Source organism: Tripterygium wilfordii, chromosome 2, assembly GCF_013401445.1.
Source record: "Tripterygium wilfordii isolate XIE 37 chromosome 2, ASM1340144v1, whole genome shotgun sequence".
NCBI classification, from domain to species: domain Eukaryota; kingdom Viridiplantae; phylum Streptophyta; class Magnoliopsida; order Celastrales; family Celastraceae; genus Tripterygium; species Tripterygium wilfordii.
In genome coordinates, this window is record NC_052233.1 from 5379125 (window position 1) to 5394418 (window position 15294).

The following is a 15294-nucleotide window of genomic DNA, read 5'->3' on the forward strand; positions in this document are numbered from 1 at the left end:
TAGGAGCAGGACTTGATGACATTCAGCTCCTGCCTAGGCTTTAATTATGTTATATCTTCAAATTAAAGTATCACTTGTCTCCATAAAATAATGATAATTTAATTTATTAGATACCTAAGTTAAATTTCATTAGGAGGAGAACTTGATGACATTCAGCTTCTGCCTAAGGTTTAATTATGTTATCTTTTCAGATTAAAATACCATTTGTATTCGTCAAATAAAATTATATCACTTTTATTTTGTGATTGTGGAAGTCCCCTTAGTATAAAACTCAATGTCTTTTTACAAATTCACCAAATATCTTTCCAAATAAAAACAATATTTTGGCCAAGCCGGGAATGGCCAAAGTGATCCCGTACACCCTTTTTAAATTTTCAAAACCCACTCCAAGTGAGATTTTTCATCAATTTCCAATAAAACCCATCAAAATGGGATTTTCAAAATAAAGCTTTGGTCAAACATTAATGGAAAACATTCCACCCCATTTGGTAATATGATTTTTCGGGTATGTGAAAAATTCATTAAAACATAATGGGACAAACAAATTTTCAGGAAAAAGCACATAAATCATGTAGGTAACCTTTTCAGGGAGTTGTGGGGTGCCTAACACCTTCCCCACACTCAATAGATCCCTTTACCTATTTTTTGGTTCGCATACCACTTTTTAGTGTTCAGTTGCACTCATATCAATTGGTGGCGACTCTAAAAATTTTTAATCATTTATCCATCCATCTCCTTTTCAAATACTTTTATCGCCGGTCCGTGTCGTGACCCCGGTTGCGACACTTGCCTTGAAGGAAAAGAACTAGAAATTGAGAAGGAGCCGATTCCCTGGCTTTATGATAGTTTCGTTTACGGAGGAATGCAGAACAAAGTAAAATTGACTGATACTGGGTAGTTTTTGGAAAACTGCCATTTGAAAGCTCGACTCGCGTAACTGGGGCAATTTTTGCAAATTTATGTGATCAGTTCAAAGAGTTTCAAGTAGCTGTGGTGGAAGAAGAATAGAGTTCAGTTGTTAGACTTTGCTTTGTCATCTCGCCCCTCGGATTTCAAACTTGGCAACTGGACCAGTCTGGAGCTCCTAGTATCTCTCAAGAACCTACAAGAGTAATCCCAGGTGCACTACCATCGTTGGCCCAACTCACGGCCTTCGTTTGGGTCTTTTTCGTATTGAGCATGCTTTACTTTGCTTTCAATAAATTCTATAGTATGGCAATTGCATGTTCTCTCTTTGAAAAATACCTCGCTTTTCCATGAAATGAAAGTCTTTTGACAGTTGTCCATATTTATGCTTCTTTATTTTCCATTTAAGTTTTTCTCCTCCATTCTCAATACCACTTTTATTTATTTCTTTAACAGAATTGAAAATGATGATAATGAAGAAGACACTTAATGGACCAGATTTTGATGCACCCATTAGCAATGTTGAATCTGACTATGAAATAGATGAAGAAATTGAGATTCTACCTGAAATGCTAAGACAGATCAATCAAGAAGAGAAAATAATACAGTCGCATCAAGAAATAACAGAAGTCGTAAATTTAGGAATTGAAACAGAGAAAAAGGAAGTTAAGATAGGAGCTGCCTTTGAAGGAGTAAACAAGGAGAAGTTGATAGATTTATTTCATAATTATCAATATGTCTTCGCATGGTCTTATCAGGACATGCCCGGTCTTGATACAAGCGTTGTTGTTCACAAGTTGTCATTAATTCCAAAATGTATCCCTGTGAAACAAAAGTTGAGGAGAATGACAACATACATGCTTTTGAAAAGAAGGGAAGAAGTGAAGAAGTAGTTTGACAAAAATTGATGGAGAAGAATTGCCTTATCCGATGAATACAGACGCAATCAAAAAGTACTACCCATAGATGCTCGCTAGATTGAAAACCCGAAAGGGCGGTCTAGGCAAAAGTTAGAGCAAAAAAAAAAAGAAGAAAAAAAAAACTCGCTAGATTGAAAACCAGAAAGGGCAGTCTAGGCAAAAATTAGAGCAACAAAAATCCCGCTGGAGTGAAAACCCCTCGTGGGTGCTTCAGACAAAAATTAGGGACAAAGGAAAGTCTTTTCCGGAGTAAAACCCTTCCTGGGAACTTCAAAACGGAGTGGAAGAAGTAGTTAAAGGAATTTGGCATAAGTATTTGTGAGATTTGAGAAGAATGTTGAGAAATACAGTGATTGACAGATGGCAAGGCAGTACACATGAATTGGTTATATTCAAGGGTATGCATGATGAGTCCGTCAGGGAGAAACTTCATATGGAAGTAGTCAGATTCAATAATTGCGAAATGGGGTGCACAAAACTGGGGCAGTTTTGTGCGGAATCGGAGTTATCTCATTTATATCCTGCAAAGAATACTGTTATTTCTCAAGTTGCCTTTGTTTCTAATCTTCTGAAATCATATATGTACTTGATCAGTTTCTCCTGTTATTTATCCATTTTCAATAAAATACTTTGAGGTCATTCATTTTTGAGTTCTTTAATCATTGATTATTGGTTTTGATTTCTATGGCTTTTGAATGTAGGTCATTTCAATTAAGAAAATCATAAGTTGATTTTCTTTATTTGAATTATGGACCTTGTCTAATTTCATTCATGAATCAATCATAAGTTAATAGTAATAAGTTTAAATGGATAAGTGACACTTTTCCAATAGTCCATTTATGCCATAAGTTGGTATTTTAAATTAAATCTAGTTTATACCATAAGTTGGTATTTTCATTAAACCTATCAAAAGTTGGTAGTGTATTTTCATTAAACCTGTCAAAAGTTGGTAATGCATTATATTAAATCTATCAAAAGTTGGTAGTTCATTTTATTAAACCTACCAAAAGTTGGTAATGCATTTTTTTAAATCCACCATTTATTTTCATTTCGATAAATAGTCGGTTAGTATCTTATTTCAATAAATTTGCTCCTTTATAGTCAATATTTGAACAAATCATTATTGATTAAAAATCATTTGCTAAAAAGCTATCAAAAGTTGATAGTATTATTCTAAACTTTTTCTAAAAAAAACTATTATAAGTTGATAGTAATATTTCAAACTTTTTCCAAAAACTATCATAAGTTGATAGTAATAATTTAAACTTCTTTTCCAAAAACTATCATAAGTCGATAGTAATATTCCAAGCTTTCCTCCAAAAAACTATCATAAGTTGATAGTAATATTTGAAACTCTTTTCAAAAACTATCATAAGTTGATAGTGTTATTCCAAAAAACTATCATAAGTTGATAGTATCCTTTCAAACTTTTTTCCAAAAAAAACTATCATAAGTTGATAGCGTTATTTCAAATATTTTTCCAAAACTATCATAAGTTGATAGTATTTTCATACAAACTTTTTCTCAAAACAATTATATCTTGCAAAGAGCAAGTTTCCATGAGATATCCATTAAATTAATTGGGGTAATTATTTTCAAACAGGAGTTGTGGGGTGGCTAATACCTTCCCGCCACTCAATCAATCCCCCGTACCCCTTTTCTCTAGTTCGCAGGTCTTTATGGTGTCCAATTGCACCTTAAAACAATTGGTGGCGACTCTAAACATTTTTCATCCTCCATCGTCGGTCCGCGTCGTGACCCAAGTTGCGACATAACATCTTCCACTTCGAGTAACTCCACTAACACCAGAGATATTATCTGCCATTTCTCCTTGAATTTCACTAACTCTGGCATCACAATTCCATGGTGCAGCCTTGTCATTTTTGTACAAATGATCTGTCTTTGGTTTTGGCAATGCAACTGGCGGCATATCCTTTACATAATACTGCAAGATGTATTGCGAAGCGCGATTCAGCCTAGGCTATTGGTAGTATCCTCCGATGACATTGACTTCATTTGACTGGCCCTTAACTTCTTCAAACACTTTTTTTTCAAATTCATCAATTCTTCTATCTTCTCATGAAAGCCACGACAATTCTCAATGGAAAGCCATGACAATTCTCAATGGCATGTCCCTTCTTGAACCCACACGTCTTAGTTGCGTCATAAAGTCCATAATGAACGAGCGTGTCCATCGTCTCTTCCTCAACCAATCCTTCATTTCGTAAAACCATAAACAACTGACCCAAAGACATTGAATCTCTGAGACCCATCTCTTAACAACACTGAATTCTTCAATAGAGTTCACCCCACCTTTCTCATGATTGGGCAATGGATTGTCATTGACATTTGGTTTACTGATTGTATTAAGGTCAAGCCACTTTCCTTCAATCATTCCTCGGACTATTCTCTTGAACTGTAAGCATGCCTCAATTGAATGCCCTGATGCACCTCCATGGTACAAACATGTGAAATTAGGATCATACCAATGAGGATATGGGGGTTGGTGGATCCTTCCTGGAATAGGAGCGACTACCTCTTGCGCTTGGAGTTTTGTGAAACATTCGGCATAGGTCATGGGCAAAGGGTCGAAATGTTCAACTGGCCTTTTGGGTCTTGGGTTTTGGAAACTTGGACGAGGGTTTTGGTAGGTGTTTGGGTTTTGAGGGTACTGGTTGAGAGTTGGTACATTGTATCGGGGTGGATAAGGACTTTGAGGGTGGTTATAATATGCTTATGGATTAGACATCCTGGGGTCATTGCTCATTGGGTGATAATCTGAAGTGGGTGCACTATAAACAACTGGAGGTGAATCAAAATTCACATAATGCACTTCAGTCTTTTTGCCCTTACTTCCTTTGGTTGGATCCGGTCTATCAAGGATGGGATTGTGCAAGGCAGTTCTCATCATGCAACGTTCAACCTGTTCTCCCGCTTGTATCATATCTGCCAAATCATTGTGGCCACCTCCAACCAACATGGAATGTCACACCCCGATCCGCAGAGCGTGAAGAAAATGACAAATATACAAAAACCACACACCAAACACAACCACGTGTATCTCACGTGTTACATCCCAAATCAACATAAAAATTTTCCAAAAAAATTCGGCAGCATCTCCCCATAAATTGGGGAAACCAACCTGTAAACAGATCACACACAAAGAAAACACTTCCAATACCATCAAAGTCAACCGACCCTCAGGTCCACCATCAAACACATATCCCATCATCATCATCAAACACACAATAGTCACGGGACACCACTCCCGACCAACAAAACAACACCATACATCAATCTAGCCATAACCCTAGTACATCAATGTACTTAAACAACTGAAACATGCCAACATCACGTCATACATATATATATACACACACACGTGTCAAATAAACACAAAAGTCCCGGCCACCTCGGTCATGCGTCCTCCTGCTGATCCGCAGCCTGTGCACTAGATCCTGTCTCACCTGTGGGGAGGGAAAGTAGATAGGGTGAGCGGAAGGCTCAATAGGGATAAATAATAGAACATAAAAACAATAGTATGGCTGGAAATTTATAACGAATCATCAATGCAACAATATGCAGTGCGAAGCTAATGCACCCAATCAACCCAATCGAACCTCCATATCGTCCACTAATGACACCCAAGTCGACGAATCAGATTCCCACCCTGCGTGATAAGCCGACGAGAATCCACTGCACTACCTCTCTCTCTACCATCCAATCAATACCACAATCACATATCCGTCAATCTCAAACCGCTAGAGAGAAGGTTGGCACGCATATGGTCGCAACCACCCACCGCTGGCCCCACGGTGATATCTCAGCCTGCCACGCCTGGCCTGGCATTACATAGTAGCCAACTCGCAGTGACAAATACCGCTACGGGAATCCAATGGACTAGGACCATCACAAGGCTCTTATCCATCATCCACGCACGTGCCCAAATAACATCCAACACCTAACGTGAGCCCGGGGTCCACCCTCGGGACACACCATGCATCTAATGTAATTCCTACAATTCATGTCATTCACACAACAAATATAATTACACCATCCATTCATCGTGATGCATGAAGATTACATAATGCCCGATTTATGACCAAGCCTTTCATGGGTTATAATGCATAACAAGAATAAACTTTTAAGTAAAATAAATTATATGAATACGAATTGGGCTACAACCTTTCTTTGGAACAAGCAAAGAATGGTCCAAAGGAGCTTACCGAATCAATCGAAATAACATTCAAGACTTGCCTTTTTTTGAAGATTGAAAATAACGAAGAGAAGGGGAAAAATCCCTACCTCGAAGTGCGCTCGAAATTTCCACCAACAAGCAACGTATACTCCATGCCAATTCGCAAACCTATTTAATGAAATAAACTCCACTTAGTTCCCATATTCATCAACCCATTCAAATCCCACATTCCACACTCCACAATATCCTCATTTCCACAAAATTCATATTCTACCTTAATTCTCTAAGGTTAAACAATTAAAATCACATCACAATATTATTTTTCATCCCAACCCAAACTTAATTAAAGCAATTTGAGTCGATAACCCTTACCTTAAACCTTGTTAGTTCCACCAACTCAAGAATTCCAAGCCTCCTCTTGAATTGGTTCAAGAACCACACTTGTACCTAGTAATGTAGGAAGATGAGAACCTAAACTTGAGTTATTGAACAAAGAAAGCTCTCAAAGAATCAAAATCCCCAAAACTCTTTTAACCCACAAACTCTAGGTTCAAAAATTACCTTAATCCTTCTTTTTCTTAAACAAATGAAGTGTGGTTGTTGGTTTCAAGGTTGGAGCACCTTTACTGGCCGGAAAAGTCGCCAGAATGCCGCCGGAAGTGGCTGACCGGAGGTGGTGGAGTGAAAAAGGGTGGCTTCTCTTTTTGTTTTAACATACACGGGTGAAGGTCTGCGACTATGACCCACTTTAATCTTTTTTTTTATTGTTTTTTTATATCATTATTTATTCTTTTTAATTCATTACTTTTAATTCTTTTACTTTTAAGCCCTCCCAATAATTCTTTTTACCCTACAATTTTATTCTTTTTATAACTAAAGTCAATTTATTGATTTTATTTTTATTATTCTATATTTTATTTATTTTTATTTTGAGACGGGGTATTACATCCTCCCCTCCTTATAAAAATTTCGCCCTCAAAATTCACGTACGTACCCGTGGATATGAACAAATCGGGATACTTTTCCCGCATCTTGGACTCTAACTCCCACGTCGCTTCCTCCATCCCGTGATGCAACCATAACACTTTTACTAATGGAATTACACTCGATCTCGTAACCTTTTCCCGTCTATCCAAGATTCGCAACGGTTGTAGAATATATGTTCCATCTTCTTCCACCTCTAAAGCAGACCAATCTAACACATGTGATGGATCCGGTTCATATTTCTTCAACACCGACACATGAAACACGTTATGAACCTTGGAAAATTATGGTGGAAGAGCCAACTGATATGCCACCGATCCAATCCGCTCTAAAATCTCAAACGATCCAATATACCTCGGAGTTAGCTTCCCTTGCTTACTAAATCTCTGAATTCCCCTACGCGGACTCACCTTCAAGAACACCTTATCACCCACCACAAACTCCAATGGTCTTCTTCTTTGGTCGGCGTAGGACTTTTGCCTACTTTGAGCCGTAAGTAAACGCTTTCGTATTCCCTCCACCTTCTCTTGCGTCTCTTTCACCAAATCCAAACCTGATAATGTTGTTCTTCAACCTCCGCCCAACACAATGGTGATCTACAAGGGCTCCCATACAAAGCTTCATATGGCACCATTTCAATGCTATTTTGGTATGAGTTGTTGTATACAAACTCCACCAAAGGCATATGCTCCTCCCAACTACCCTCGAAATCCATAACGCATGCCCGAAGCATATCCTCCAATATCTGAATAGTCCTCTCACTCTGACCATCACTCTCCGAATGAAACGCAGTAGAGAAACACAGTTTTGTTCCCAATACCTCCTGCAAGCTCTCCCAAAACCTACTAGTAAATTGCGGATCTCTATCCGATACTAGAGAAAATGGCACTCCATTCAACCTCACAATCTCCTGAATGTATAATCGGCTCAAAGACTCCAACGTGTCCGTCTTGCTAACCGAAAGAAAATGTGCCGATTTCGTCAATCTATCCACAATCACCCATATTGCATCATGCCAAAGAGGAGATCTCGGCAATGCTGTCAAAAAATCCATCAAGATATGTTCTCATTTCCACTCTACCACCGGAAGTGGCTGTAACAATCCTGTCGATTTTTGATGCTCCGCCTTCACCTACTGACAGGTAAGGCACTTCGCAATATACCTTGCCACACCGGCCTTCATACCTTTCCACCAAAACTGTCTCTACAAATCTCTTTACATCTTGGTACCCCCGGGATGCATAGCAAATCTCGAATGATGTGCCTCTCTCAAAATCTCCTCACGTAGCTCCTCATCCTTGGGTATTATCAATCTACCTGCACATCGTATTCCTCCATCCGTGCCTCTAATCCAACCACTATCCTCTTCAAAAGTATCAAATGTGGTATCTCCAATTTGAGCATCTATTACTCTCTGGATCAATATAGGATGAGTAACAATGCTCCCCAAGTACATTGGCTACCCTGCTCCTGTAGCTCCAACCCAAAACTGTCAACCGTCTCTAACATCTCCCACTCTCGCACCGCCAACCTCGCAACTCGTTTCTTCCTACTCAAGGCATCCATAACTACATTCGCCTTCCCTGGATGGTAATTCAATGAGAAATCATAATCCTCCAAGTACTCCATCCACCTTTGTTGCCTTTGATTCAACTCCTTTTGCGTGAAGAGATACTTAAGGCTCTTGTGATCTGAGAACACCTCAAATCTCTCTCCATACAAGTAATATCTCCACTGCTTCAATGCAAATACTATCGCTGCCAACTCTAGGTCATGCACTGGATAATTATGTTCATGCGTCTTCAACAATCGCGAACCATACTCTACAACTCTTCCCTGCTGCATCAATACACATCCTAGTCCAACTCTAGATGCATCGTAATACACCTGATATCCCACATCTCTCTCCGAAACAATCAACACCGGTGAAGATGTGAGTTTCCGTTTCAACTCATGAAATGCCAACTCACACTCCTCCGACCACACAAACGGAACTCCCTTTCAAGTAAGACGAGTCAATGATGAAGCAACAAGGAAGAAATCCTGAATAAATCTCCTATAATAACCAGCTAGTCCCAAGAAACTCCGTATCTCCGTAACATTCTTAGGTCATTCCCGCTTCACTACCGCCTCCACTTTCGATGTATCAACTGCCACTCCCTCATGAGTAATCACATGGCCCAAGAACTTCACCTCTGTCATCCAAAATTCACACTTGCTCAGTTTTACATACAGCTGACGTTCTCTCAAAGTCTGCAATACTATTCTTAAATGCTGCTCATGCTCCTCTACGGTAGGCGAATAAATCAAAATGTCATCTATGAATACGATTACAAAACGATCCAGACATGGGTGAAGAACTCGCTACATCAAGTCCATGAATGCTGTCGGGGCATTTGTGAGCCCAAATGACATCACCAAGAACTCATAGTGTCCATATCGAGTTCTAAACGTTGTTTTTGAAACATCCTCTTCCCGAATCCTCAACTGATGGTAGCCGGATCGTAGGTCAATCTTCGAAAAGTGTCGTGCTCCTCTCAACTGATCAAACAAGTCATTGATTCTAGGCAACAAATACTTGTTCTTCTCGGTCACCTGATTCAACTGCCGATAATCAATGCACATGCGCAATGTGCCATCTTTCTTATTCACAAATAACACTGGTGCTCCCCACTGTGAAACACTCGGTCTGATAAATTTCTTCTTCTCCAAGTCCTCCAACTGTACCTTCAACTCCTTTAACTCTGCTGGAGCCATCCAATACGGACCAATCAAAATTGGCTTTGTATCCGAAAGCAAATCAATGACAAACTCTATCTCCCTCCGTGGAGGTAGACATGGAAAATCCTCAAGAAAAACATCCATGAACTCCTCCACTACAAGTGTCGGGGCAATCACCTCGCCACTAGGTGTAGAAGTAGTCAAACTCACCATGGAACAATTGGCATAGGAGGGGTTATCCAAAAAATGTGGATAAGGAACACCCCTTGATCCCCTCAATTGAATCACTACCCCACCAGGCGCATTTAAAGTAATCCTCCTATCCCAAAAGTCTAAAATTGCTTTTTGCTCCGTCAACCAATCTACTCCCAAGATTACATCAAAATCTTGGAAGTCAAGAATGTACAAATTAGCAGTCAACTCGATATCACCAAATCGACACATGCATATGCAATAACCCTGAATACGAGTGAACTATCCGAACGACTAGTCTACCACTATTGTTCGCCTTATCGGTCTCACCTCTAACCCCAAAGCCAATGCAAATGAAGATGTGATAAAGGAACTAGTAGCATTCGAATCAAATAACACTCTAGCCCAACAATTTGAAACAAGAAACGTACCCCCAACAAAGTTCGGATGCTCTGGTGTTGTCTGATGGGTAAGAGCAAATGCTCGTCCTTGAGTCAAAGTATGTTGCTGCTGTGACTGCTGCTGTTGCTGTGGCTGCCTAGCTGGTAGTCATCCCTTCCTTGATGGTGTAGATGTAGTAGGGGGTGCAAGGAGGGCTGGACGAGCTGGTGGTGCTGGTAAGTACTGATCCTGCTATCCTCCCCGCTCAAGTTGAGGACAATCTGCTATCCGGTGGCCAACCCTACGATACCGAAAATGCTCCACCCCCTGAACTGTACACTGTGCTCTCAAATGTCCAGGACGTCCACATTGATGACAAATCCTTTACCCCTGATGTGTACCTCTGCCACCTCATGGCCTCTGGTCTCTACCTCGACCTCCACTCTGTCCCTCCTGTCTCTGCCCATCGTCCTCTGTCTCTTCTGACCTCCTCTAGAAGAAGTACCTGCCACAGATGTTGTTTGACCTCTATACGTATCTCAGTTAGGGCTATTATTGGTACGGTTACCGTTACCAATTACGGAATACCGTTACCATACCAATTCTTTTGGTAACTCAAAAAATGTTACCGTTACCGGAAGAGTCGGTATACCGATGGTCGGTATACCGATCGATCGGTAATGGTAAGTCGGTAATTGGTAAATTTACCAATTCTTAAAACCTATTTAAAAAAGAGAAGAAAAGAAAGCATCAAGTAGCATTATGCTTAAGAGTCATTGTATGAGACTATAACACTTTCATCTTGTATACAATACCAATAATAAAATTGATAGATTAATGAGAAGGACCATTGTGCTACATGTGAATCAGAGAAAAGACCTATCAATCGGAGAAAAAAAGAAAGGAGAATTCACATAACATTATTCCAATAATCTATAACAGAAAATCTTTCATTTCATTAATTTCTAATATTTTTAGTATCCGAAGTGTTTTAAACTCCACAGCAGGAAAGCTAGAAGAAACAAGATAAATAAAAGATAAAAGACCATAATGGAAAGAGAGAAGAAAAGCCTGTAATCAATACCAACAAAGCATTTTGTTATGTAACAAACACTGCTTTAAAGTTAATGAAATTGCTACGACTGATATATAAATGATAACACTAAAAATAATCAATGGTCTAGATTAAATTAGATTAATCTAATAGTTATAATTAAATAAAACTAAAACTAAAAATAATATTAATATATATTTAATATATATGTCGGTAATCGGGAAATTTACCGGTTTTGAACTTTGCTTACCGTTACCGTTACCAAAGTCATTGGTAAATTTACCGTATCGAACAATTGGTAACGGTATACCAATCTTTTGCTATTTTCGGTAACCAATACGTCGGTAATGGTATACCAATGGATAATTTACCATACCAGTAACAACCCTAATCTCAGTACCTCCGGGACTCCCTGAAACTCATCTCATACTGGAAAGCCATCTCCACTATATCAGCGTAAGTCTGCAACCTCAATCCCACTAAATGTGTAGCTATAGCAGGAAGCAATCCCTGTCTGAACTGCTCCGCCTTGCTCGCCTCATCTGGCACATACCTCCTACCAAATTTGTATAGCTCCTCAAACTTCCTCTCATACTGACTCACAGTCATATCCAGAGTCTGCTGACATGTCAAGAGCTCACGAGCTCTATCCATACGATAAGACTGCGGCACAAAATGTTGCATGAACAACTCATCAAATGATAGGCACGTCAACGTCTCTCTCCTGTCCTCTAATGAATCCCACCAGTCATAAGCTGCCCCCCTCAGATAATATGAAGCCAGCAATGCCCATTTCTCATCCAGAATCCCAGAGTCTCAAACCGGGGTGACATCTGCCGAATCCACTCATATACACGTGCCACATCCTCATCACCTGTAAAAGTGGGTGGATCAGTTTTGCGTAGCTGATCCAACTCTGTCAACTCTCGTCTAGGTCTCTGCACACCCTGCTCGTCTCCCCGTACCCCTTAAGTCTGTCCCTCACTGCGGACCTCTGGTGCTCGTGTAGTATGAGTCTGCACTAGTCGAGTAACAGCCCCGATCATCTCTAACATTCTCCTCATGGACTGTTCCTGCGCTACCAACAATGGAGCAAACTGCGCTGCTATTGCAGGCTGGGTAGGTGCTGGGTTCCCCTCACCTATCTTATGCACAAGTGTCGGCTCATCTCCGAGCTCCTGGCCTAAATCCTCCTCCTACACTGGAGGATCCATCATACTCAACTCTGGAAATAAATATGTGTCCAGCCTAGTCGACTCGGTTGTTCCGATCCCTGATAATCCCCTAACTATTTGGTCCTCGGAAGACCCCCGTCCTGCTCTCCTCCATGTCCCCCATCACGGGAACGAATAGTCCTATGTGTGTCCATCTGTAGCACAGAAGACACAACTTTCCGTCAATACAAATACGATTCGAGGATTTACGGGATTAAAGAAAACATACCGGATCAATAGAGGTCGTGACGTGGCCTGGAGAACCATATATAACCACAACACAACAAACAACTCACATATGCATACTGACCCACTCCCTAGGTCTCCAACAGAGCAAAACCTGGCTTTGATACCAAATTATCACGCCTCGATCCACAGAGCGTGAAGGAAATGACAAATACACAAAAACCACAAACCCAAAAAACACAACCACGTGCATCTCACGTGTTACATCCCAAATCAACATAAAAATTTTCCAAAAAAAGTTGGCAGCATCTCCCCATAAATTGGGGAAACCAACCTGTAAACAGATCACACACAAAGAGAACACTTCTAATACCATCAAAGTCAACGGACCCTCAGGTCCACCATCAAACACATATCTCATCATCATCATCAAACACACAATAGTCACGGGACATCAATCCAGCCATAACTCTAGTACATCAATGTACTTAAACAACTAAAACATGCCAACATCACGCCATACATATATATATACACACACACGTGTCAAATAAACACAAAATTCCAGGCTACCTCCGTCACGTGTCATTCTGCTGATCCGCAGTCTGTGCACTAGATCCTATCTCACCTGTGGGGAGGGAAAGTAGATAGGGTGAGCGGAAGGCTCTGTAGGGATAAATAATAGAACATAAAAACAATAGTATGGCTGGAAATTTATAACGAATCATCAATGCAACAATATGCAGTGCAAAGCTAATGCACCCAATCCACCCAACCGAACCTCCATATCCTCCACCAATGACACCCAAGCTGACGAATCAGATTCCCGCCCTGCGGCGATAAGCCGACGAGAATCCACTGCACTACCTCTCTCTCTAGCATCCAATCAATACCACAATCATATATCCGTCAATCTCAAACCGCTAGAGAGAAGGTTAGCACGCATGTGGTCGTAACCACTCACTGCTGGCCCTACGGTGATATCTCAACCTGTCACGCCTGGCCTAGCATTACATACTAGCTAACGTGTAGTGGCAAATACAGCTACGGGAATCCTATGGACTAGGACCATCACAAGGCTCCTATTCATCATCCAAGCACGTGCCCAAATAACATCTAACACCTAACGTGAGCCCGGGGTCCACCCTCGGGACACACCATGCATCTAATGTAATTCCTACAATTCATGTCATTCATGCAACAAATATAATTATAACATCCATTCATCGTGATGCTTGAAGATTACATAACGCCCGATTTATGACTGAGCATTTCATGGGTTATAATGCATAACAAGAATAAACTTTTAAGTAAAAAAATTATATGAATACGAATTGGGCTATGACCTTTCTTTGGTAAAAGCAAAGAATGGTCCAAAGGAGCTTACCGAATCAATCGAAATAACATTCAAGACTTGTCTTTTTTTTGAAGATTGAAAATAACGAAGAGAAGGGGAAAAATCCCTACCTCGAAGTGGGCTTGAAATTCCCACCAACAAGCAACGTATACTCCACGCCAATTCACAAACCTATTTAATGAAATAAACTCCACTTAGTTCCCATATTCATCAACCCATTCAAATCCCACATTCCACACTCCACAATATCCTCATTTCCACAAAATTCATATTCTACCTTAATTCTCTAAGGTTAAACTATTAAAATCACATCACAATATTATTTTTCATCCCAACCCAAACTTAATTAAAGCAATTTGAGTCGATAACCCTTACCTTAAACCTTGTTAGTTCCACCAACTCAAGAATTCCAAGCCTTCTCTTGAATTGGTTCAAGAACCACACTTGTACCTAATAATATAGGAAGATGAGAACCTAAACTTGAGTTATTGAACAAAGAAAGCTCTCAAAGAATCAAAATCCCCAAAACTCTTTTAACCCACAAACCCTAGGTTCAAAAATTACCTTAATCCTTCTTTTTCTTAAAAAAATGAAGTGTGGTTGTAGGTTTCAAGGTTGGAGCACCTTTACTGGCCGGAAAAGTCGCCAGAATGCCGCCGGAAGTGGCTGACCGGAGGTGGTGGAGTGAAAAACGGTGGCTTCTCTTTTTGTTTTAACATACACGGGTGAAAGTCTGCGACCTTCACCCACTTTAATCTTTTTTTTTTTATTGTTTTTGTTATATCATTATTTATTCTTTTTATTTCATTACTTTTAATTCTTTTACTTTTAAGCCCTCCCAATAATTCTTTTTACCCTACAATTTTATTCTTTTTATAACTAAAGCCAATTTATTGATTTTATTTTTAATATTCTATATTTTATTTATTTTTATTTTGAGACGGGGTATTACATCCTCCCCTCCTTATAAAAATTTTCCTCATTGTGTTTGTATTGTTTCATGAATGATTCAGCTAAATCTTCCCATGAAGAAACTACTGAAGAACTAAGCCCGTTGAACCACCTTTGGGCCGCTCCAATCAAACTATCTTGAAAGTAATGGACTAGTAGCTTGTCGTTATTCGCGTATGGCTGCATACGACGACAATACATAGTCAAATAGTCTAAAGGGACACATGTGC

At 39.9% G+C, this 15294-nt stretch overlaps 2 long non-coding RNA genes across 2 annotated transcripts; both read right to left on the bottom strand.

Moving 5' to 3' along the window:
- Window positions 1-5256: 5256 nt before the first annotated feature.
- Window positions 5257-6723, bottom strand: LOC120005219. Its single transcript, XR_005469751.1, has 3 exons — window positions 6586-6723; window positions 6397-6471; window positions 5257-5293 (listed from the first exon to the last, which is right to left on the bottom strand). It is a non-coding gene; the product is annotated as an uncharacterized LOC120005219 (long non-coding RNA).
- A 7532-nt stretch (window positions 6724-14255) lies between these two features.
- Window positions 14256-14803, bottom strand: LOC120006983. The gene is made up of 3 exons (XR_005470120.1): window positions 14678-14803; window positions 14489-14563; window positions 14256-14284 (listed from the first exon to the last, which is right to left on the bottom strand). It is a non-coding gene; the product is annotated as an uncharacterized LOC120006983 (long non-coding RNA).
- Window positions 14804-15294: the final 491 nt, after the last annotated feature.